The sequence below is a fragment of the Protopterus annectens genome, chromosome 4.part1 (genome assembly GCF_019279795.1).
Source record: "Protopterus annectens isolate FY-2018-M chromosome 4.part1, PAN1.0, whole genome shotgun sequence".
NCBI classification, from domain to species: Eukaryota; Metazoa; Chordata; order Ceratodontiformes; family Protopteridae; genus Protopterus; species Protopterus annectens.
The window spans coordinates 979,327,197-979,354,344 of NC_056734.1; positions in this window are offsets into that span (position 1 = coordinate 979,327,197).

The following is a 27,148-nucleotide window of genomic DNA, read 5'->3' on the forward strand; positions in this document are numbered from 1 at the left end:
GTTTTTAAGGCCAAGAGTACGAGCTACGCCTAAAAAACCTACGACCCAAACTCAAGCACCTGCTTCCTTGCCACAATCTCAAATGCTTAAAATGACAGAAGACCCCTGATCATGCTGATTAGGGGAAGCCAGCCTTCCCCTGCTAAGAGAGAGACCTGTCCCCAGCAGCTTTAACTGACCAAGAGTCCAACGACTCTGAGGTTTCTGCATATGAAGACCTTTCTTTATCTGCTTATGAGGATTCTGATGCAGAGGACTCCATTCCTTCTGCTTCCCCTCCAGAGGATTTTTCTTTTGGTGAAACCCTACATACTTTGAGAGCATTTCCACTGGGAATACCAGGATTATCCTCAGTCCAAAAAGAGAATCTGGGAATTTTTAGATTTTTCACAGTATAGACCCTTAGCTATCTCTCCTGTTCTGGATGTTGTGGATGATGTCTTTATGGAATCCAGTCGAACTCCTGATACTTTACCCCCTGCTCCAAGGAAACCAGATAGGTACTACAGAGTCCCCGATTCTCACAAATTTCTTTTCAAAAATCCTACTGTTGACCCAGATGTCATCTCCTAAGGGCCTAAAGGCATAAAAGCAACTGCTGCTAAGAATCCCACCTCTTCGGACAGGGATTCCCAGGCTTTAGACAGATGGGGTAAAAAAGTAAACACTTCTGCAACTCTCACCATTAGGACATTGAATTGCCAGTTCCATATGCTGAAATACCAGCAACTTGTTATGGAACTTATTAAGCAAAAAATATCTACCTTTCCTGACTGTGCAGAAAATAAAGAATTACAGAAGCTTATGCATTCTGCAAGCCAAGTCAGTAAGCATACCTTGCAATGTGGGTTTGATGCCCTAGAAGCATATTGCAGGGCAGCAGTCACAGGTTCTGTGCTTAGAAGGCATGCTTGGCTTAAGGAACAAACCTTGCCAGACCATGTCAAATCAAAATTACTTGACGCTCCTTTAAACAAGGACAATCTGTTTGGCACCAAAGCAGAAGAGGTTCTAAAAAAGATGGAAGAAAAAGCTAAGTCTATGCAGACAGTCAAAGATTTTTTGCAAGTGCAGCATCCAAGGTTCAGTAGGCATTGCCCCTCGAAACATTGGTCCTGTCCAGCCCCCTCAAGGCCATCTCAAACTAGACCCAGGGGAAACAGACCCCCCCCTCCCAGATTACAGTCTCAGGGTATGCAGAGATCTAAGCAATGTAATAACTCCACTTCTAAAACAGGGAGTGCTAAACCACTCCCTTATGGAAAGAATCCACAGTGACTTCTCAACTCCACTCCTCACCTCTGCCCAATTGCTCGTGCCCCTAGGAGCCCACCATGCAAAAAACTGGACCCCCATCACCAAAGACAGATGGGTCCTCAATATTGTATCCTAGGGGTACACATTTTACTTCCACACACTGCCAACCCCGAAAGGGTTCCCAGACCTTCCTCCAAACCAGTGGGCAGAGGCGCAAAACCAAGTTCAATCCCTGCTCTCCATAAGGGCAATTCAACCTGTTCCTGCAGAACAGATAGGTCAAGGGTTTTATTCCAGACTTTTCCTGGTACCCAGAAAAGAGGGTACTTGGCACCCAATCCTAGATCTTTCCATTCTAAACACCTTTCTGGTGGTACCAAAATTCAAAATGCTCACCCTTCAGCAGCTTTTTCCTATGCTGTCCAAAGATGCCTGGTTAGCCACCCTAGACCTAAAAGAAGCCTATCTGCACATCCCTATCAGGGACTCATACAGGAAATATCTACGTTTCAGGGCAGGATCTATGCATTATCAGTTCTCTGCACTTCTATTTGGCTTATCCACTGCTCCCAGAGTCTTTACAAAATGCCTTGCTCCAGCCATTGCCTATTGCAGACAGAAAATGATTCAAATATACCCTTACTTGGATGATTGCCTGATATAGGCAGACAGTCGGGAGAAGCTGTTGCAGCACCTGACATTTTTAAAGGATCTTCTAACCTCCCTGGGGTACACTATCAATGAAAAGAAATCAAAACTAGTTCCCAGTCAAAAGATTATATTCTTCAGAGCAAGCTTGGACACAGCATCCCAGATGGCATTCCTTACTCCAGAAAAACAAGCCTATCTAACAGGCTACTTCACTCAAATGGCCACCAGAACCCAGCTTTCTGCAAGGGAAATCCTGCAGGCTCTAGGGTCATGGCCTCTTGCATTCTACTAATTCCATATGCCAGACTGCATAAGAGGAAACTTCAATGCTACTTAAAAACTCTTTGGTGCCAACATTCTCAGGACCTGGAAACCATCATACCTTGTCTAAGGAAAGTTTCTTTGGTGGGCAGCAGCATACAACCACAACAAGGGACTTCCCTTTACACAACCTCATGCCACCCAGACCCTAACCACAAATGCATCAGACTATGCCTGGGGGGGCACATCTGGACGACAAGTGCATTCAGGGCCACTGGAGCCCAAGTCAAATTCATCTGCACATCAAAGAAAAAGAGATGCTAGCTGTTCAGCATGCTCTGACAGCTTTCAGATCCCTATTCTCACCAGGACCCCTGCTAATAAAAACCGACAGTACCACAGTCATGTGGTACATCAACAAGCAGGGAGGTCTGCAGGCTGGCCATGACCCTATGGAATACGGCCTCGGCCATGCATATTCATCTGCAAGCTCAATTCCTGCCAGGCAAACAAAACTCTCTGGCAGACAACTTAAGCAGAAATCTCCTAGACCCACACGAGTGGCACTGCCTCTTCTTACAAGAGTATTACTCAGGATAAGACAGGGAAGACCAAGGGCAATCCTGATTGCCCCAGACTGGCCACGCCAGCACTGGTACCCACTACTGCGCAGTCTGTCACCGGTGCCACCTTCCTCAGATCCCAACCCTCCTCACTCAGCAGTAGGGACAGATCTTGCATCAGCAACTGCAAACCCTGATCCTTGCAGCCTGGCTTATTCCTTGAATTCTCCCCCAGTGGCCAGCCTAAGCAGTCAGGTGCTGGATGTCATTCTTGAAGCCAGAAGACCCAGTACAAGGAAATCCTATGCTGATAAGTGGAAAAGGTATTGTTCCTGGATTCAGTCTAAAGGAGCAGACATAGCACTGCCCTCCTTACCTCTAATCCTGGATTACCTAGCAGATCTACTCCACAGAGGCCTATCCTTTTTCTCCATTAAGAGCCATGCCTCTGCCATCTTGGCCCATTACAACAGTGAGCCTCCTCTCTTCTCTCACCCTCTCATCACACAGTTCCTGAGAGGGGCCAACAACTTAAGGCCAATAAGGAGAGCCCCCACTGCTGCTTGGGACCTTAACTTTGTGCTGGAAAAGCTCATGCTACCCCCTTTGAGCCTGCAGCATCAGCAGAGTTAAAATTCCTCTCTTGGAAAACAGCCTTGCTTCTGGCCATCACTTCAGCTAGAAGTGTCTCTGAGCTACAAGCACTTATGGCTGTGGAACTCTATTATTTTTCATGCTGACAGGGTCTCCCTCAGGACTAACCCTACTTTTATGCCTAAAGTGGTGTCCAGTGTGGCTCTCAACCAATCTATCCATTTGCCAACCTTCTTCCCCAATCCTCAAAACAAAGGGGAAAGGATCCTGCACTCTTTAGACATGCAAAGACAGTTCAAATTCTACCTTGACAGGACTAAGCCCTTCAGGAAATATGACCAGTTACTAGTCAGCTTTGCACCAGGGGCAGAGGGCAAGGTCATATCAAAACAAACATTCCATTTCTGTTACAAACACCATGGGAAACCTCTGGGGGTCAGAACACATAACACTAGGGCAACTTCAACCTCTACAGCATTCCTCAGGGGAGGCCCTACCAGGGACATTCTGGAAGCTGCTACCTGGAGTTCTGTTCACACCTTCACCAAGCATTGCCACCTGCCTATCTTTTCCAAATCCTGGCTGGGTTTTTCAAGAGCAGTACTGCAGGGCATACTAGCCAACTCCAACTCTTCTTGGCTGCCTCCACCCATTCTTCTGCTTTGGGAATCAACCCGTGTGTGATGACTGCAATAGTGAAACATAAGAACATAGTACAGTTGTGTACAATTACCATAAATGTAGATGTTCGATTGTATTCACTGTTGCAGTCCTGGTTTCCCACCCTCCACCCCCTTGTCTCTCTCTCTCTCTCTCTCTCCTTCTCTATCTCTATTACTCACCCCTTACAGGGCTATTGGTATTTACTTTTACTGGTGGTGGTTTTTTCACCATAACTTGGCTCCCTATTTGAGGGGCTCCCGACATTTGGGGCAAGAAAAACTGATGTAATGGCATCAGCTGCCTGTTTTTATACCCCTGACGACCTGACATCAGTCCTGAAGTCCCAGCAACTTACGCAGAAATACTAAGTCTCTAGTATTCGGGCTGACTGAGGGCTACCTGCAGGCAGATAACCCAAGTGTGATGACTGCAACAGTGAATACACTCTAACATCTACATTTATGGTACGTGTACACAACTGTACTATGGTCTTCGTGTTTCACTGTTGCAGTCATCACACTTGGGTTATCCTGCCAGGGGTAGCCCTCAGTCACCCCGAATGCCATTTTCTTAGTTTTTCTGCGTCGGGTCTTTAGCTCCAGGACTGACATCAGGTCATCAGTGGTATAAAATCAGGCAGCCTATGCCATTACATCTGTCTTTCTTGCCAAGGAGCCCGAAGCAGAAGCAGTAAGCACGAGTGCTAGTCGGCCACTTACTGAGTTTTTCTGAATTGAAGTTGAAGTCTTCTAAAGCTAAGTACCTCATTGGGGATCCTTTTTTCTTGCTCTAACCAATGTCAGAAAAAGTTAACAGTTGTCTTGCCTGTGGAAAGCAAATACCACACCCAAGACTTCCATTCTTACTGCGTCACCTGTTTAGGCCCAGACCACGACGTCCCTCGCTGTCACTTTTGTGCTTTGTTCAACATCGGAACTATATGTTGTCGGGCCCTTATTGTAGCTAGATATTTTTGCTCTGTCCTCGATGTCCGATATGACTTCGGTAAGCCATCTGACTACTGATCTTACGAATAAATGTAAGGATAAAGACAGAGACAGACCGCACAGGTCCAAAACTGCAGGCAATGCTTCCGCTAAGCTAGTAGTCAGTTCCCTGGTCCTCAGTGAAGCACTTTCACAGACCCTAATGCCTGCTTCTGTGGATTCGCAGGCTGCTACCGAGACCATTTCAGAGTCTGGTATGTCTCGAGACACTTCTTAGACTAAGGATCCTGCAGATGTCTCTACTTTGAATTGGTCCGGAGCCCCTGAGCAGGCACCAGCATCCTAGGAAGTTCATCGCACTAATGATACTCGACACAGACTTCTTTCACGTCTTCAGTTCTTTCTAAAACTACCAAGTTTCTAAAGTCCCAGGCTTCAAACTATGTCCAATAAAACAGCGACCCAAGCTCAGGCACCTGCTTCCATGCCTCATCTCAAATGCGTAAAATGGCAGAAGACCTTATTATGCTTATTAGGGGAAGCCAGGCTACCCCTTCCAAAAGAAAGAGACTTGTCCCCATTGGTTTTATCTGAACAGGAGTCAGGTGACTGATGCTTCTGAATATGAAAATGTGCAACCCCTCTGCTTATGAGGATTCTGATGCAGAGGAATCCATTCATTCTGCCTCTCCACCCAAGGATTTTTCATTTGGTGAAACCCTACATACCATAAGGGAGCATTTCCAATGGGAACGTCAGGACTATCCTCAGTCAAAAAAGAGACTCAGGGAATTCTTAGATTTACCACAGCACAGACCTTTAGCCATTCCTCCTGTCCTGGATGTTGCGGATGATGTTTTAATGGAATCCAGTTTGACTCCTGACATCCTTCCTCCTGCTCCCAGGAAACCTAACAGGTACTCCAGAGTCCCTGACTCTCTCAAATTCCTTTTTAGAAATCCTACTGACTGCTGACCCAGAGGTCATCTCCCAAGGACCTAAAGGAATTAAAGCAACCTCAGCTAAGAATCCCACCCCCTCAGACAGGGATTCCCAAGCTTTAGACAGATGGGGTAAAAAAGTAATACACCTCTGCAACTCTTACTATTAGAGCACTAAATTGTCAGTTCCACATGATGAAATAGCAGCATATCATGGAACTACTCAATTTCCTTTCCTGCTTCTGCAGAAAATAAAGAATTACAAGAGGTTATGCATTCTGCAAGCCATGTTGCTAAGCACACCTTGCAATGTGGCTTTGACACCTTGGAAGCATCTTGCAGGGCAGCAGTCACTGGTTCTGTCCTTAGAAGGCATGCTTGGCTTAAGGAATAGACCTTGCCCAGACCATGTCAAATCAAAATTATTGGATGCTCCATTGAACAAAGACAATTTGTTTGTCACTAAGGCAGAAAAGGTCTTAAAAAAGATGGAAGAAAAAGTTAAATCTATGCAGACAGTAAAAGACTTTTTACAGGTCCAGCCCCCGAGGTTCAGTAGGCATTGCCCTTCTAAGCATTGGTCCTTTCCGGCCCCCTCCAGGCCAGCTCAGCCTAGACCCAGGGGAAACAGAACCCCCAAACAGCAGTCCTAGGGAATGCAGAGACCTAATCAATGGAGTTCCTACTCTTTGAAAATGAGTCCTAAGCCACCCCCTTATGGTAAGAACTCACAATGACTTCACACCTCCACCCCTTACCTCTGCCTACCTGCTTGTGCCCCTAGGAGGAAAACTCTCCTATGCAAACAACTGGGCCTCTATTACTAACGACCAATGGGTCCTCAACATTGTCACAGGGATACAAATTTTATTTCCACACACTGCCAACCCCAAAATGGTTCCCAGATCTTCCTCCAAACCAGTGGGCAGAGGCCAAAAAGCAAGTTCATTCCCTGCTGTCCATGAGGGCAATTCAGCATGTTCCTACATACCAGATAGACCAAGGTTTCTATTCCAACTTTTCCTGGTACCCAGAAAAGATGGTACCTGACCCCCAATCCTTGATCCATTCATTCTAAACACCTTTCCGGTGATACCAAAATTCAGAATGCTCCCCCTCAGCAGCTTCTTCCTATGCTTTCCAGGGATGCTTGGTTAGCCACCCTAGACCTAAAAGAGGCCTACCTACACATCCCAATCAGGGAATCTTGCAGGAAATATATATGGTTCAGGGCAGGATCTGTGCATTATCAGTTCTCTGCACTTCCCTTTGGCTTATTCACTGCTCCCAGAGTTTTCACAAAATACCTGGCTCTAGTCATTGCTGCAGACAAAGAAATATTCAAATTTATCCTTACTTGGACAACTGCCTGATTCTGGCAGACAGTCAGGCAAAGCTGTTACAGCACCTGACATTTGTAAAGGACCTAATAACCTCACTGGGGTACACTATCAATGAGAAGAAATCCATACTTATCCCCAATCAAAAAAATTGTATTCCTGGGAGCAAGTCTGGACACAGCATCAAAGATGGCATTTCTAACTCCAGACAAACAAGCCTGACAGGCTACTTCTCTCAACTGGCCACCAGAACCCAGTTATCCGCAAGGAAAATCCTGCAGGCTCTAGGGTTTATGGCCGCCTGCATTCTACTAATTCCATATGCCAGATTGCATATGAGGAAACTTCAGTGGTACTTAAAAAGCCTTTGGTGTCAACATTCACAGGACCTGGAAACTATTATACCTATGATACCCTGTTTAAGGAAAGATTTTCTTTGGTGGGCAGCAGTGCAACCACAAGAAGGAACTTCTCTTTTCACAACCCCATGCCGCTCATACCCTAACCACAGACATATCAGACTATGCCTGGGGTGCTCACCTGGACAGCAGGAGCATTCAAGGCCACTGAAGCCCAAACCAAATTCATCTGCACATCAACCAAAAAGAGATGCTAGCTTTTCAGCATGTTCTGACAGCTTTCAGTCCCCTGCTCCCTCCAGGGCCTCTACTTATCAAAACCAACAGCACCACAGTAATGTGGTACATCAACAAGCAGGGGGGAACCCACTCCTACCCTCTTTGCAGGCTAGCCATGACCCTTTGGAACACTGCCTCAGCCATGCACATTCATCTGCAAGCTCAATTCCTGCCAGGCAACCAAAATTCTCTGGCAGACAACTTAAGCATAAATCTCCTAGACCCACACGAGTGGCAATTAAACCACAACACCTTCAACCTTGTGATCTAAAAATGGGGTACCTCGAAGGTGGACCTATTTGCCTCCCCCTACAACTACCAGCTCAACAAATTCTGCACCAGGGAACCTCACAGCAAGGCCTGGAAAGTGGATGCCCTATCCTTCCAGGGGGCAAACCTCTCAATCTATGCATTTGCCCCTCTACCTCTTCTGACCAGAGTATTACTCAAAATAAGGGAGGAAAGACCAAGGGCAATCCTGATTGCCCCAGACTGGCTAAATGCCAACACTGGTACCAACTACTGCCCAGTCTGTCCCCATTGCCTGCATGGCACCTACCTCAGATTCCAATTCTCCTGACTCACCAGGAGGGAGAGTTCTTGCATCCACAGTTGCAGATACTGACCTAGCAGCCTGGCTTATTCCTTGACCTCTCCTCCAGTGGCCACCTTAAGCAAACAAGTCCTGGATGTAATGTGTGAAGCCAGATGACCCAGTACTAGAAAGTCCTATGCTGACAAGTGGAAAAGAAGCTGTTCCTGGATCCAGACTAAAGGAGCTGACCCAGCACAGCCCTCCTTACCTCACATCCTGGATTACCTAGCAGATGTACTCCACAGAGGCCTATCCTTTTCTTCCATTAAAATCCATGCCTCTGCCATCTCTGCACATTACAGCGCCGAGCAACCTCTCTTCTCACACCCACTCATCAAAAATTCCTGAGAGGCGCTAACAACTTAAGACCCCCCCCCCCCAAGGAGAGCCCCTACTCCTGCTTGGGACCTTAACTTTGTGTTGGAAAAGCTCCCCCCCCCCCTTTGAGCCTGCAGCTTCAGCAGAGTTAAAATTCCTCTCTTGGAAAACAGCCTTGCTTCTGGCCATCACTTCAGCTAGAAGAGTGTCTGAGTTATACGCACTTATGGCTGTGGAACCTTTGATCATTTTTCATGCTGACAGGGTCTCCCTCAGGACTAACCCAACTTTCATGCCTAAGGTGGTGTCCTGTGTGGCTCTCAACCAATCTATTCATTTGCCTACCTTTTTCCCTAAACCTCAAAATAAGGGGGAAAGGATCCTGCACTCTAGATGTGCACAGACAGCTCAGATTCTACCTGGATAGGACTAAGCCCTTTAGGAAATATGACCAGTTACTAGTCAGCTTTGCACCAGGGGCAGAGGGCAAAGCCATATCAAAACCATCTCCAAATGGATAGCACACTGCATCCATTTATGTTACAAACACCATAAGAAACCACACCCACTGGGGGTCAGAACACATTGAACTAGGGCAACTTCAACCTCTACAGCCTTTCTCAGAGGGGTCCCTACCAGTGACATCCTGGAAGCTGCAACATGGAGTTCTGTTCATACCTTCACCAAACATTACCACCAGCCTAGCTTTTCAAAATCCAGGGCAGGCTTTGCAACTGCAGTCTTGCAGGGCATTCTAGCCAGCCCAAACTCTTCTTGACTGCCTCCCGATCCTCAGCTTTAGGAATCAACTCAAGTGTGATGAATGCAACAGTGAAACAGAAAGAACATAGTACAGCTGTGTACACTTACCATAAATGTAGATGTTCGAGTGTTTTCACTGTTGCAGTCCTGGTTTCTCACCCTCCAGCCCCCTTTTCTCTTTCTCTCTCTCTCTCTCCCTCACCCTTACAGGGCTATTGGTATTTAATTTCTACTGGTGGTACTCCACCATAACTTAGCTCCCTTTTGGGGGCTCCTGACATTTGGGGCAAGAAAAACTGATGTAATGGCATTGGCTGCCTGTTTTTATTACCCCTGACGTCAGTCCTGCAGTGACAGCAACCAACATAGAAATACTAAGCCTCTGGTATTTGGGCCAACTGAGGGCTACCCCTGGCAGGATAACCCAAGTGTGATGACTGCAACAGTGAATACACTCGAACATCTACATTTATGGTAAGTGTACACAACTGTACTTTCTTCCACCATAAACTAGCTCGCTATTTGTGGGCTCCTGACAGTTGGGGCAAGAAAAACTGATGTAATGGCATCGGCTGCCTGATTTTATACCACTGACGACCTCACGTCAGTCCTAGAGTGACAGCAACTGACGCAGAAATACTAAGCCTCTGGTATTCGGGCCGACTGAGGGCTACCCCTGGCAAGATAACCCAAGTGTGATGACTGCAACAGTGAATACACTCGAACATCTACATTTATGGTAAATGTACACAACTGTACCGTGTCCTTTTCTTCCATGTTCCAGTATTCCTTCCCAACCACCATTACCCCCTATACTGTCTCCTTTAGTCCCAACTAAGTCCTCGATCTACCTAAGTTATTGAATGACACCAAGGCCACACACCTGTCCCCACTGGCATTCCTCCTGCTGGGCCTTCTCTACCTGTTGGCCTTCAATTTCTGAGGATTGTGTGTGCAAACATCACATTTAAGGCCCATGGTTTATGGCCTTGCGTCTGATGTCCCACGCACGCTGCAACAGCCAAGCTGAAGCTTTTGTATAGGAGCCAATGTACGAGTCGCTTAAGGGCAGGAAATCCCACAACTAGAATACAGCAACATGGAAGAGAGGGTCGTCTATGGTTATGGTAAGATTTTACACAACTATTCTTTTCACTTCATAGACAAAGTTACTGCTCCCAGCACCTCCATCAAAGTACCAGAGCTTTTGGAAGGTAACACAGTATGTATATGTGCAACTGCTAAAAGTGTAACATGAGGCAATTGAATAACAATGAGCATGACTGCCTCTGACAGGAACGTAGTGGTGCTGCAGGAAGTGTCAGCTGTACTATCTGAAAGAAGACTGCAGACATCAGGATTTCAGTAAATGTGTCAGGGTTTTAAAGTAAAACACAATGGAAGAATGTGTATGACAAAGTGATGAGCTGGCCTTTATGCTGCAGCAAACCATGACCTTTGCAGATGTCTTAATAGCATTTTCGATGACTGGTCATGCACCGTAACTTAAAAGGAAAAGTACAAAATCACAGTAGGCCACGTCGAGCACCAGAAATGTAAATATTGGCATTAGCTTTCAGGTATTTTGAAATTTAGCAAAATATATCTGGAAAAAAAAATACTTCTCCCACCTTGGAAATGTGTAGAGGTTTGTTTAGGCTGTCATCCATCTTGTTGACGTGGATACTCTGCATACATCAGTGTTTGTAAAATATGTATGCAAATGGCAGTCTTCGCAAACAGTAGTGAAACATGAGATGTCCTATTCTCATGTTGCAATATTCTCATATGTGGGATCTTCCACCTAAGGGTGACTGAATGTCTGGCTCATCTACCAAAGCTTGAGTCTGGTTGCTGTAAGGTGCATGGGATGTCACATGCAGGGCCTAAACTGTTGGCCATAAATGTGACATCCGCATGCACAGACCTCTGAACTTCCTTGCTGCAGTCTAACATCAGCTTGCTCATTCTGCTCAGAGTCTCTGAAGACCCTTAAGGTAAGTACCCAGTTCGGGAATATTCTTGTTTTTGTCAGTGCTTAGGTTGCTGTTTTTTCTACTGTTAGCTGATGTCATCTAGAAAGGGGAAATGTAAATGCAGTTGGTAAATTCTGCACAAATATACCCATGATCTTTGCTTGTTTTGCTATGGGCTGTCACACGACCATATGTCCTGTAAAATCTGTCAGTCATTTGTCCCTAAGAGCTCGCACAACCATCTGGCAGCCCTTAAATTATTTGTAGAGAATCAATGGTTCAAACGCTTGGCCACCGGTGTGGATCTTGAACCAGCTGTAGGGGTGGAGCTGCCTAAAAAGAAGGCCAATGTTTCTAGGCCTGATACTGCACCTCTTCCAATGTCCCACCAGCTGCCAGTCTAGGGGCTGAGGAATGTCCGTAAGAACTGGTGACTTTGGCGGGTGCCATTTCGGAAGCCACTGTTCAGTCTCCAGTCTGCACGTCTAAGGAGTTAACTGCGACATCGGCCTCTGCTGATGGGGGGGCAGCCTCGCCTGGATGGCCAACTTTAGTTTCCGATGAGGGTGCTTCGGCCCAAGGTATGTCTCTGGAGCCAGGCCCTCGGCCTCTCAGCTTATTCATAAGACTCCTCTCAAGAGGAAACAAAAGACCAAACATCTGTCTGCCTCAGTCAAACAACAACCTGACTGTAAAACCTTCTCCCAGTCACTTTTTCAGGCCTTTATGACATTTAGACCTCCTTCCACTCCAACTCCTTCTCTGCCTACCCTAAGCCCCAGACCTGCTTCTGCAGACTCCATCTCTCCTCTTCTGGTGAATCTCTTACTTGCAGTTAACAGCTGGGCGCACCCCTTTAATATTGCTCCCCAGATGAAGACTCTGTAGGAGATTCTCCACCAGAAGACATTACTTTTGGGAAGACAATCTCCAAAATGAGAGAGTACTTTCAGTGGGGCTCCACCCAGATGACTGAAGTACAAAAAAAGATATTTTGAGCTTCTCCAAATGGGAGTCTCCTTCTCCCTCTGCTGTCTCTCCAGTGATTCCTGCTCACTGGGATGCATTTGCTGCTGCCTGCAAGACCCCAGAATCCCAACCTCTCCCGCCCCTTAAAAGGATGGATAGATTCTATAATGTCCCTGATTATAAATACCTCATCAAACTCCCATGACAGACCCTGACGTCATTGCTGTGGCACCAGACAAACAATCAAGTCAAATTCCATCATCTTTACTTACATCTGACTAGGATAGTAAGGTGATGGACAGACTAGGGGAAAAAGATGTATACTTCCTCTACCCTGGCCTTTCGGGCCATCAATTACCAAACTTGTATGAATAAGTACGCCCTAGACCTTATTTTCCAGGTATCTACCCTACTCTTTTCTATGCCTGATTCCCCTAAGAAGCCTCAAGTTGCCTCAAAACTCTCCTAGCAGCATGCAGCTGTGATGCTGCTGAAGCCTCGGCCAGATCAGCTGCATTTGCCTGTGTGTTATGCAGGTATTCCTGGCTCAGGCTTCAACCCCTGCCGGACGATTTCATGAACAAGATCCTGGATGCTCCACTAGACAACAACTTCCTTTTTGACACGCAATCTGCAGAGCTGTTCAAATGTCTGCAAGAAAAAAGTAAGGAACTGCAGGAGTTGAAACATCTGCTGGTATCTCCTGTTCCTAAATTTTACAGGAACTACCCAGGTAAACCAAGCTCTGTTAGAAGGGCACCTGCTCCTCCTTCAAAGCATAGGAAAGGGACCAGAAAGCCGTCATCCCCCCAGGACTACCTCTTGTCATACTACACCCTAGCAGTCCTTTATAGACAAGCCAAGTACTGCATGACTGCTGAACCCCCCCCCCCTCCATATACCCCTCTCTGCTCGCCTCTCACTTTCTACCCCTGTGGAACATATAACCTCAGACCACTGGGTTCTGTCATAATGGATAATGGGAACTTATGACCTGGCAAGAAAAGCCCATTCTGAGGCATACCCTTACCTCCAAAAAAAAAAAAAAAAAACAGTCCCACCTGATCCCCCAGGATGTCCTATTCTCATATTGCAGTATTCATAACTGTAGGGAAGTTGCTGCCTGCAACACTGGACATTCAGCTAGTATACCAAAGTCTTAAGAACAGGGGTGCATGTGCCATTGCTTGTCAGAGCCATAAACCGACTTCTGCTATAAAAGTGACATCTGCATGTACCTGCTTCAGATCTTTTCTGCCACAGTGATCTACGGACCTCTGATTGCCAGCTCCAGGAATCAGTTCACTCATTTGTTTCAGCCGTCCAGTACAGATAAGTACCCCTTTGGGTTTTTTGTTACCTTTTTTAAAGCTTTTCAAATGTACATGTCAGCTGGGAAGGGGAAGTACACTTGTGGAAGACAAATTCTACATAAGGATATGCATAAGTGCTTGTTCTGTTTAGGTGAAGGCCACGACCATACATCTTGTGACATGACATCTGCAAGTCATTTGTACCAAAATAGCTACTCAGCTGTCTGGCTGCCTTAAAACTTTACTTAGAAAACCAGAGACTCTGGTGTCTAGCATTAGCCATGGAGGGTGAGGCAGGTACCTCCACAAGCCGCCTCAGACAAAGGCCAAAAAAGTTAGGCCTGATGCCCACGCTGCACCTCAGGAGTCCGATGAGACTCTTGAGTCAGAGGGCCCAGGGTTCCATCGGACGTCCATTTCACAGCTAGAACCGGGAACCATAGTGGAAGCTAGTTTAATGGAAATGCAGAGTATGTCCGCTGAGGTTGATCAGCCATCAGCTCCTGATGGCGAGGGGGAACCATGGCTTGTGGCATCTGAGGGACCTACTCCCACCTTTCCATCCTCCCAGGCGTCTGCTTCTAAACCAATGCATCCTTCTACTCCTCTAAAGAGGAAAATGAAATTAAAGCATATTGAAGTAGTACCAGTTCCTGGATGAGAAGCTTTTTCCGGAAATGTTTTCAGAGCCTTCCAAGCCATCAATCTCAGGTGCCACAACCAGCCCCTACAACTGTGCAGGCCCTAGAGGATTCAGAGGAAGAACTCTTCCTCTGGTGAATCACTTAATTATTATTCTCAGATTGAATCCCCCAAGGACTTCATTATCCCTGAGGAGGAGGGCACTATTAGTTCTGAGTCTGCAAGGGAAGAATTCTCTTTTGGGGCACAGTTTCTCTTATGAGAAGGCATTTCAAATGTCAGGTCTCAGATGTTTCAGAAACTTAAAAGAGATGCTTTGAGTTACTGCAGGTGGACAAGCCCTCCCAATCTACAGTCCCCTCCCCTGCTCCCAGCCTTTCATGATACCTTTCTGGCTGCATCCCAGGCCCCTGATTCTCAGCCCCCAGCTTCCAAATGTATAGATAGGTTTTATAAAGTTCCTCAGGATATACAGTTCGTATTCAAGAACCCCACCCCTCCCCCTGCAGATCCTGCTGCCATAGCAGTGTCAGCATATAAATCATCTAGACAGCTGCCTTCCACTTCTGTTTCCCACAAACAAGGACAGCAAATTTATGGATAGGCTAGGGAAGAAAGTCTATACTTCCACTCTAGCCATCAGAGCCCTAAATTATCAAACACCCATGGCTAGGTTTGTTTTTGATACCCTATCAAAAGCCTCTTCACTTAAACCAGATGTGCTAGACTCTCCTGCTAAGTCACAACTCTCCGCTTTGCTCTCTAATGCCTCAGACCCCCAGGTGACCAGGCACTCCAAGTGCAGTTATGATGCTGTAGAAGATCTTCCAAATCTGCAGCCTCATGTTCTGTCCTTAGAAGATATGCCTGGGTGAGGCTCCAGCCCCTTCCTATGGATGGACATTCCAAATTGCTGGATGCACCACTAGATAATAAAGCGCTTTTTTGGTGTAAATTGCTACAAGAAAAGAGCAAGGAGTTACAAAATTTAAAACATTTACTAGTCGTCCCTATTCCTAGGTACCATAGGAACTTCCTCAAAGGACCAATTTTGTTAGGAAGCAGTCATCTCAGTCTACTGCCCCACGGGCTAAGGCATGGATACAATCTAGGAAACACTCCATTACTAGACAGTTTTTTTCCACTTCCTTTTGGAGGAGCCTGACCCTGACAGAGCTCCTCCTCTGTGAGTCAAACCCGTTAGCCACCTCCACTGTGAGTCAAACCCGTTAGCCACCTCCACTTTGCTGTCCCTCTGCCTCACCCTTTTCCTACCCTCCTGGCAGAAAAGGCTTGGGTACTCTATATTGTTCAAAAAGGATACTTTATGACTTGGTGGACACTTCCTCCTTTTCAGTGGATAGCCCAACCCCCTACAAGCCAGCTTAGTCTTTTTCCCCCAAGTCTGGATCAGCTCCTAGCTCAGGGCACCATAGAAAGAGTACCTCTACATCAGACAAGGGTTTTTCCTTCAGGATGTTTTTGGTCCCAAGAAAATGTGGTCCTTGGGGACCAATTCTGGATGTGTCTGTCCTCAATCTATTTCTCAAAGTGCCTGCCTTCAAAATGCTCACCTTGCATCACCTCCTGCCCCTCATCCTGTACCAAGCTTTCATGGTATCCCTGGATCTGAAGGATGCCTCCCTTCATATTCCCATTCACCCCAGCTACAGGAAATTCCTACGCTTTTCATTGGGTTCCTCTGCATTGCCATTTGGGCTCTCCACAGCCCCCACAGTATTCACAAAGTGCCTAGCCCCAGATGTCCTTCTATTCCCATGTTGCAGTATTCTCAGTGTGGGATTTTCTGCCTCAGGCGACCCGAACGTTAGCTTCTATACAAAAGCTTAAGCCTGGTTGCTGTTGGTGTGTGGGACATCGCACACAGGGCCATAAACCTGGAGCCTTAAATGAGATGTCTGCATGCACAGACCTCAGAACTTTTCTGCCTCAGTCAAACGTCAGATCGACTGCTTCGCTCCTCTACTTATCAAGATATCTAAAGCTACCCCATTGAGCTTGGTTTATTTGATGTCCTGGTATTCCTATGTTGCAGTATTCTTGTTGTGGGATTTTCCACCTCAGGCGACCCATATATCGGCTCCTATACACAAGCTTCAGCTTGGCTGTTGCAGCTGCTTGGGACGTCACACTTAAGGCCATAAACCAGGTTCCTTAAATGTGACGTCTGCACGCACAGACCTCAGAACTTTTCAGCTGCAGACCGACGCATCGTGTGCTTCACTCCTTCAATGCAAATGTCTAAAAAGCTAAGTACCCCATTGAGGATATTTTCTTCTATTATCTTGCAAAGCTTAGTTTGTTGTAGATAGCCATAGCCGATGTCAGCAAAAAAGGGTAAATGCCAATGCGGGAGCCAGATTCCCCATAAAGATTCTCATGACCGCTGCGTTTTTTGCTTAGGCCGGGAGCATGACCACAACGCCTGCTCCATTTGCCAATCATTTGTACCCAAGACCCTACGCAGCCATATGGATGCCCTTAGTCTTTATTTGGAGGACCAACGGCTTAAGCGTTTAGCCCATAGGATGGATCCCAATTCAGAAGCATCTACAGAACCTCTGCGGAAGAAGGCCAAGTTTCCTAATCTCTATTTCCTCTGCCGCTCTGCTACCAGACACCCCGCCATCTTCCGATTCAGGAGTTGCGAGGTGCTCGGAAGAACTGTCGACTTCATCGGTGACTTTTGTGGAAGCTGTTTTGCAGCCAACAACCGGCATGTCCTGGGAGCCAGCCCAGTCCCCGACTACCGTTGTGGTTGAGGGGGAACCAGACTTAACACAGCCTCCAACCAGGATTCCTCCTCTGGAAGCTACTTTGGTTCTATCTGCATCCGACTCCAGGCCTGCGCCTAAGTCCACCCCATCCAAAAAGAAACAAAAGGCCAAACATTTGACCATGACTAAGGAAAGCCTACCTGACTGACAGTCCTTCACTCCCTCCTTGATGCAGGCCTTTATGGCCCTCAGGCCTTCAGCCTCATCTACCTCCACTCTACCACTGCTAAGTCTTAGACGTGTTTCTGCTGTGTCTCTTCCCCCCTCCAACCACTCAGGATAGGGACGTAGAGCAAGATGCTGACTACTCCTTTTCTGAGGAATCCATCTCTTACACCTCACAAATTGCTTCCCCTCAGGAGTATTACTCCCCAGATGAAGAATCTATTGAGGGATCCTCTCCTCCAGAGGGTATTACTTTTGGTGAAACTATCACCAAAATGAAAGAATATTAAAAATGGGACACCTCTCAAATGTCTGAAACCCAGAAAATGCACTTTGAATTGTTACAGGTAGAACCCCCTCACCTTCTGCTATCCCACCTGTCATCCCTGCATACTTGTATGCCTTTTCATCTGCATCTAAGACACCAGACTCTCAGCTACCTGCCCCTAATTGCCCAGACCATTTTTACAAGGTGCCTGAGGAACAGAAATTTCTAGTCAACCCCCCCCCCAGCAGACCCAGCTTGTGATTGCCACATATCCAGACAAACAATTCAGACTCATTCTGCCTGCTTCACTCTTAACCACGGACAAAGATAGCAAATCTATGGATAGGATTGGTAAGAAGGTTTACACCTCTTCTACTTTGGCTTTTAGAGCCATCAACTGTTAAACTCATATGACCAAATTTGCTTTGGACCTGGTCTGTCAAGATGCCACCTTACTAGCCAGTACTCCTGACTGCCCCACTAAAGCTGACATTTCTTCTAAACTTTCTGTGGCTACCCAAGTAGCCAGGCACTCATCAGATGCAGCTATGATGCTGCAGAGGCTTCTGCCTGCTCTCCAGCATATGTCTCTGTTCTCAGGAGATATTCCTGGCTTAGATTTCAACACCTACCAGAGGATTTGAAGTCTAAGATCCTGGACCCCAGTTTCCTCTTTGGAAAACAATCTGCAGATCTGTTCAAGAACCTGCAAGAAAAGAGTAAGGAATTACAAGACATAAACATTTACTGGTGTCTCCCGCCCCCAAATAATATATCAACTACACGGCCAGTGGTCACTTTTGTCAGGCATAATCCGGCCCCTGCTGGATCTGCCTCTTCCAGGCCCAGAAGAGGTACCAGAAGGACTACCTCTTCCAGGACAGCTGCCCCTCAGCCCCCCCCCCCGGCAGCACTTTTAAGACAGAAGAGGCCCCAACAATGCATGACTGCCTTGCCCCCCTACCCGACTTTCTCACTGCGTGCCCTTTTTGAAGATCATCAGCACAGACAGATGGGTCTTGGCTATTATCCAAAAAGGATACTTCCTTTCCTGGAAGGAAAGCCCACACCTAAGAAGTATTGTAGATAGCCATTCCCCCAAGAAATCAAAGGCATATTTTGCACAAGTCCTGACAGACCTTCTGAACTTGGGTACCATAGAACCTGTCCCCTCAGGACATGAAGAAAAAGGCTTCTACTCTCGACTGTTCCTGATCCCCAAAACAGACGGACCATGAAGACCAATTCTAGACTTTTCCTTCTTAAGTCTATTCTTACAGGTCCCCACCTTCAGAATGCTGTCACTCCCAAGCCTCCTCTCTCTCATACCTGCCAAGGCTTTCATGGCCACATTGGATCTAACCCAGAGCTGTTGGACATGCTACACTTAAAGAAATCCCAATCCCTCAGAGCCACACGCTCCAGGGATCTAAACCTTGTCATCACAAAAAACATGCTGGAGGGATAGGTTCCTGATCCAGAGACTCCCCAGACTCTGGAATAGACTGCCCATACATGTCAAGCAGAGTGCCTCTTTGGCCTTCTTCAAAAGGAACCTTGACGATTGGATGGGAGAAAGGAAATTCAACCCGGGGATCACGTCAGTCACCCTGCTAGATAGGGGTCCAGGGAAGTAAATAGTGTGGGAAGAAAAAGCTAGGGAATTGTTATGGCTAGGCTTGTATAGGCCCTAGGGCTGCCTATACAGTACCAACCTATGAACCTATAAAAGAGGCTTACTTGCACATTCCCATACTACCCTCCTACAGAAAATATTTACATTTCTCTGGACTCTCCTCTCATTTCCAGTTTACTGCCTTGCCATTTGGTCTGTCCACTGCCCCCAAAGTATTCACAAAATGCCTGGCACCTGCCATTGCAGAACTCTGTGAATTCAGATTTATCCCTATGTAGACAACATCCTGATCCTGGCAGACTGCAAAGAAACCCTTTCTGTCCATCTACTATTCACTATGTCCCTTCTACAAAATCTGGGGTTTACCCTCAACCTCCCAAGGTCATCCCTAACCCCAGAGCAGGACAAGATATTTCTGGGCTGCTGAATAAGGACAGACCTAATGAAAGCTTTTCTACCCCAAGACAAAGTCTGCTCCCTGACCTCCCATTTCAAAGCCTTGTTGCAGATCCATGTAATCATTGCAAGGCAATTTCTAAGGACCCTGGGCCTTATGACAGCAATCATCCCTATGCTTCCACTTGCCAGATTGCATATGCGAAAGCTACAATGGTATCTAAAAAACATTTGGTCCCAACACCAGCATACCCTGGAACAAGAAATCACACTCTTACCCTGCCTAAAGGCAGAAGTTCACTGGTGGATTCAACAAGTACAGCTCAATCCCGGCCTTCCCCTTCAGCCCCCACTTCCAACTCAGCTAATGCATACAGATGCATCAGACTCAGGATGGGGAGCCACCTTGGCATCCTACGGGGTTCAAGCAGAATGGCACCCTTCTCTGAAGGCCAAACACATCAATGTGAGGGAAATGACAGCAGTTCTCCTGGCCCTGAAAACCTTCAGCCCCCTGATTCTACCAGGTGTGCTCTTAATAGTTAGACAGCACCACAGTGATGTGACATCTCAACAGGGAGGGACAAGAGTTTACCTCCTACGCAGACTAACATTGCAGATTTGGGAGCTAGCCTCTCGCCACAACCTGTCCCTGCAGGCATCCTACATCCCGTCGCAGGACAACAAACAGGCAGACCTTCTGAGCAGAACATCCTCCCCATAACACAAATGGATGCTGGACAGGACAGTCTTCCTGGATATAGTCCATCAGTGGGGCATTCCTCAAATAGACTTGTTTTTCTCCCCCCAGAACAGACAACTGCAGAACTTCTGCACCAAGACCTACTCCCCTCTAGCCTGGAGAGTAAGTGCTTTCAGCATCTCTTAGAAGGGGACGATGTTCTTCGTGTTTCAGTGTTGCAGTCATCACATTTGGGTTATCCCTGCCAGGGTAGCCCTCGGCCGGCCCGATTACAAGAGGCTTAGTATTTCTGCATTGGTTGCTGTCGCTTCAGGATTGACATCAGGTCATCAGTTGTATAAAGTAAGGCAGCTGATGTTATTATATTAGTCTTTCTTGCCACAGAGCCCGAAGCAGAAGCAGTTTGCATGAGTGCCAGATGGCCACTACCCAAGTCTCATCTTCCAAATTGAAGTTGAAGTCTTCTAAAGCTAAGTACCCCATTGGGGATCCTTTTTTCTTGCACTAACTGATGTCAGAAAAAGTTAATTGTCTTGTCTGTGGAAAGTAAATACCACACCGAGACTTTCATTCTTTACTGCATCACTTGCTTAGGCCTAGACCACGACATCCCCCGCTGTCGCTTTTGTGCTTTGTTCAATGCCAGAACTATATGCCATCGGGCCTTTATTGTAGCTAGATATTTTTGCTTACAGTTTTTGAATTCCGATATGGCTTAGGTAAGTCATCCGACAGCAGATCTGAAAAAACATAAGGATAAAGACAGACCGCACAGGTCCAAACCTACTGACGATGCTTCCGTTAGGCTAGTCATCAGTTCTCCAGTCCTCAGTGAGGCACTTTTGCAGCCCCGGATACCTGCTTCTTTGGATTCGCAGGTCGCTACTGAGACCCTTTTGAAGTCCGGTATGCCGCAAAACGCTTCGACTAAGGATCCTGCTGTTGTCTCTACCTTGGATGGGTCTGGAGCCGCTGAGCAGGCACCGGCTTCCGAGGAAGTACTTCTCACTACCGATTCTCGACACAAACCGACAACTTTCTTCACGTCTACCGTTCTTTCAAAAACTACCAAGTTTCTCAGGCCCAGGTTACGAACCACACCCAAGAAATCGACGACCCAGTCTCAGGCACCTGCCTCCTTGCCTCAGTCTCAAATGGTTAAAATGATGGAAGACCTTATCATGCTGTTCAGGGGAAGCCAAGCTACCCCTTCCAAAAGAAAGAGATCTGTCTCCAGTAGTTTTGTCTGAACAAGAGTCTGATGACTCTGATGCATCTGAATATGAAGACATGCAACCCCTCTCTACTTATGAGGATTCTAATGCAGAGGATTCCATTCCTTCAGCCTCTCCACCCGAGGATTTTTCCTTTGGGGAAGCCCTTCATACCTTAAGGGAGCATTTCCAATGGGAATGTCAGGACTACCCTCAGTCTAAAAAGAGACTCGGAATTCTTAGATCTTCCACAGCACAGACCCCTGGCCATTCCCCTAGTCCTGGATGTTGTGGATGATGGCTTCCTGGAATTCAGTTTGACTCCTGACACCCTCCCTCCTGCACCCAGAAAACCTGACAGGTATTACAGAGTCCCTGACTCTCACACATTTCTTTTCAAAAATCCTACTGCTGACCCTGAGGTAATTTCTCAAGGGCCTAAAGAAATTAAAGCAACCTCTGCTAAGAATCCCACTCCCTCAGATAGGGATTCCCGAGCACTAGACAGATGGGGTAAAAAGAAGTATACACCTCTGCTAGTCTTGCTATCAGAGCACTAAATTGCCAGATCCATATCCTAAAATTTAAGCAACATACCATGGAACTCCTCAAGCAAAAAGTGTCTTCCTTTCCTGCTTGTGCAGAATCTAAAGAGTTGCAAGAGTTAATGGATTCTACAAGTGAAGTAACTAAGCACACCTTACACTGTGGTTTTGATGCCCTAGCAGTTTCTTGTAGGGCAGCAGTCACCAATTTTGTCCTTAGAAGGCATGCATGGCTTAAAGAACAGCCATTTCCATGTTAAATCTAAATTGTTGGATGCACCCTTGCACAAAGACAACTTATTTGGCACTAAGGCAGAAGAGGTCTTAATAAAGATGGAAGAAAAAACTAAATCTATGCAGACAGTTAAGGATTTCTTGCAGGTCAAGCCACCCAGGTTCAGCAGGCATTGCTTCTCCAAGTACTGGTCCTTTTCCACTCCCACCAGGTCAGTTTAGCCCAGACTCCATGGAAGCAGATCCCCCCAGACAGCAGCCACAAGGAATGCAGAGATCAAAACAGTGGAATTCCTCCACTTCTAAAACAGGGAGTTCTAAGTGGTAGCTTCTGTGACTGGAGTGGGGGGCTCACATGGTGTAGTGGTACATTACTCTGTAGTGTACAGTGCCCTGGGTGCAAGACTTGGCAGGACTGATTATTTTAAAAGAAACTTCAGTGGTACCTAAAAAGCCTTTGGTGTCAACACTCTCAAAACCTGGGAACTCTTATACCCATGATACCTTGCCTCAAGAAAGATTTTCTTTGGTGGGCAGCAGCATGCTCCCACAACAAGGGGAAACCTTCTCACAACCCTCGCCCCCACTGCCCAGACCCTCACTACAGATGCATCAGACTATGCCTGGGGTGCACACCTGGACGGTAGGTGCATACAGGGCCAATGGAGCCCAGAGCAAATCCATCTGCACATCAACCAAAAAGAGATGCTAGCTGTCCAGCATGCATTGAGAGCTTTCAGGACCCTTCTCTCCCCAGGGGCTCTCCTGATCAAAACAGACAACACCACTGTGATATGGTATGTCAACAATCAGGGAGGGACTCACTCCTATCCTCTGTGCAGGCTGGCCATGACCCTTTGGCATACAGCCTCTGCCATGAACTCCACCTGTTAGCACAATACCTGCTGGGTTCTCTAAACTCTGGCAAGCCACTTAAGCAGAAATCTTCTGGACCCACATGAGTGGCAGCTAGACAAAAGAACCTTCACCCTAATAACTCAAAAATGGGGCACTCCGAAGGTCGACCTCTTTGCCTCCCACACCAACCATCAGCTCAGCAAGATGTTCTTCATGTTTCACTGTTGCAGTCATCACATTTGGGTTATCTGCTTGCAGTAGCCCTCAGTCGGCCTTATTATCAAAGTCTTGGGTCCTGCATCTGTTGCTGTCTCATCTTCTGTGACGTCAGGGATATAAAGCATGCAGCCGAAGCCATTACATCAGTCCTTCTTGCCGTGCGGTGCCCGAAGCAGAAGCAGTTCGCAAGTGCCGGTCTGCCGACTCCTGAAATTTTCATTTTCGAGTTTCAGAACCAAAATCTTCAACTAAAGCTAAGTACCCCATTGCAGAAACTTTTTCTTGCTCTAAACTGATGTCAGTAAAAGTCAATAATTGTATTTCTTGTGGAAAGCAAATACCTCATAAAGATTTTCATTCGTACTGTATTCTTTGCCTAGGCCCTGACCACGATGTACCTCGCTGTCGGTTTTGTGCCTTATTTAAAGCACAAACTATTCGTCGTCGGTATATTTTCACTTCTAAATATTTTGGTACTCTGTTCAATTATCCAGATATGTCTTTGGTAAGCCACCCAACTACCGACATTCCGAAAAAATGCAAAGATAAAGACAGAGACAGGCCACCTAGGTCCAAAGCCGCCGACACTTCTCCTAGTCACCAGTTCACCAGTACTCAGTGAGGCACTTTCGCAACCTCTGATACCCGCTACTTCAGATTCGCAGATCTCTACTGAGACCTATTCGGAGTCCGGTATGCCGCGAGATGCTTCAGCTGTGGAACCTGCGGATGTCTCTACCTTGGATGGGTCCGGAGCCGCTGTGCAGGCACCAGCTTCTGAGGGTGTATTCAGGCCTACTGACTTGCATATTAAACCGATGCCATCTTCTTCTTCAAGGCCTAAAACTCAAACCATGCCTAGGAAACTGATGACTAGACCGCATGGTCAGGCCTCTATGCCTAAAAAACAAATGATAAGAATGGCTGAAGAGCTTATTACCTTAATCAGGTGAAGCCAACCTTCCCCCTCTAAGAGACCTAGGACTGAATTTGCTTATGATACTTCTGACCAGGATTCTGAAATTTCTGTCTCCTCTGATGACCATGATTTCCCCTTATCCACCTATGAGAAATCTGATGCAGAGGACTCTATTCCCTCTGCTTCTCCCCCAGAGGATTTTTCTTTTGGTGAAACCTTGCATACTCTTAGGGAGCATTTTCACTAGAAAAGCCAGGATTACTCTTACTCTAAAAAGTGACTTAAAGATTTTCTTACTCCTGCCCCAACACAGGCCTTTATCTATCTCTCCTGTACTGGACATTGTTGATGATGCCTTTTTGGAATCTAGCTTGGCCTCTGACTCTTTACCTCCTGCTCCCAGAAAACCTGATAGATATTACAGGGTTCCTGATTCTCACAAGTTTCTTTTTAAAAATCCTACTGTGGATCCTGAGACCATTTCACAGGGAACCAAGGGCATTAAAGCTACTACTGCCAAAAACCCTACCCCTTCTGATAGAGATTCCAGGGCCCTGGATAGATGGGGTAAGAAGTTATACACCTCTGCAACCTTGGCCATCAGGGCCTTAAATTGCCAGTTTCATATGTTAAAGTATCAGCAGCATATTATTGGATTGCTTAAACAGAAAATGATGTTGATTCCTGATTGTGCTGAAAATAAGGATTTACAGGATTTAATCCATTCTGCTGAACAGGTTGGAAAACATACTTTGCAATGTGGTTTTGATTCACTAGAGGCATCTTGCAGGGCAGCTGTCACCGGGTCTGTACTTAGAAGGCATGCTTGGCTTAAGGAGCAATCTTTGCCAGATCATGTTAAAACTAAATTGCTGGATGCTCCCTTAAATCAGGACCGCCTGTTTGGCAACATAGCAGAAGAAGTTCTTAAAAAGATGGAGGAAAAAGCTATGCAAACTGTTAAATATTTCTTACAAGTGCAGCCTCCAAGATTTAGTAGGAATTGGCCCTCAAAAAATTGGTCCTTTCCTGCCTCTTCCAGGCTTTCTCTGTTCAAACCCAGAACCAGCAGAACAACCAAGCTTCAGTTCCAGGTACGCACAGGACTAAGCAGTGGGAGGCTCCCACTTCCAAATCAGGGAGTAGTAAGACTCCCCCTATGGTAAGCTGTCTCAGTGACTTAACTTTAAAACTTCCAAGCACTTCTCACCTGACTGCTCCTTTATGGGGGATGATTGCTCTGCAAGCAAAAAACTGGGAACTCATTACCCAGGACAAATGGATTTTAAACATTGTTTCCCAAGGATACAGATTTCACTTCCACATGTTACCAACACCAAACGGTTGGCCAGATCTATCCCCATATCAGTGGGCAGAGGCTCAAAAGCAAGTACTCTCTCTCTCTCTTAAGATTAGAGCCTATTCAGACTGTACCAGAAGAGGAAAAGGGACAAGGTTTCTACTCAAGACTTTTCCTGGTACCCAGAAAAGACAACTCATGGCACCCTATCCTGGACCTTTCTATCCTAAACTCCTTTTTGGTGATTCCAAAATTCAAGATGCTAACTCTTCACCAGTTGCTTCCCATGATAGGCAAATATGCCTGCAGCAACACTGGATTTAAAGGAAGCCTACCTGCACATCCCAATCAGGGAATCTTGCAGAAGATACCTACGCTTCAAAGCAGGCTGCATGCACTATCATTTCTTTGTACTGCCCTTTGGCTTATCTACTGCACCCAGGGTATTCACAAAGTGCCTAGCTCCAGTCATTGCATTTTGCAGGCAAAGAAATATTCAGATATACCCATACTTGGACGATTGTCTAATTCAGGCAGAAAGCCAGGACATACTTTTGAATCATCTGGCATTTGAACAAAAGGTGCTAACTTGTCTGGGGTGCACCATAAATGAAAAGAAATCACAGCTGGTGCCCTGTCAACAAATTATATTCCTGGGAGCAAGCTTGAACACAACTTCCCAGATGGCTTTCCTCACGCCAGGGAAACAAATTCATTTGACAACTTACTTCAAACTACTGGCCACAAAAACCCTGCTATCTGCAAGGCAAATACTGCAAACCTTGGGGTTCATGGCCTCGTGCATTCTACTAATTCCATATGCAAGACTGCATATGAAGAAACTACAATGTAAAAAGTCTATGGTGTCAACATTCTCAAGATCTAGAAACAATGATTCCTATCATACCTTGCCTACAGTTAGAATTCCTTTGGTGGGTAGAGGCCTGCCACCAAAACAAGGGACTACCATTCACTCTGCCCCCTGCTGCCCAAACCCTAACAACAGATGCATCAGACTATGCATGGGGGGCTCACCTGGCAGGGAAGTGCATTCAGGGCAAATGAAACCCAAGTGAAATGCACCTGCATATCAATCAAAAAGAAATGTTAGCTGTACAGAGTGCTCTGACAGCCTTCAAAGACCACATTCTTCCAGGACGATTAATGGTAAAGACGGACAACACCATTGTTATGTGGTACATAAACAAGCAGGGGGGTACCCATTCCTACCCTGTCTGCAGACTAGCCATGGCTCTGTGGAACACAGTCTTGAGCTACCAAGTGCATCTACAGGCTCAATTCCTGCCAGGAAAACTAAATACACTGGCAGGCAAACTAAGCAGAAATCTCATGGACCCACACAAGTGGAAACTGGAACCAAAGACTTTCAACATGTTGATAAACAAATGGGGGAGCCCAGATATAGACCTGTTTGCCTCCCACCAGAACTACCAATTGGACAA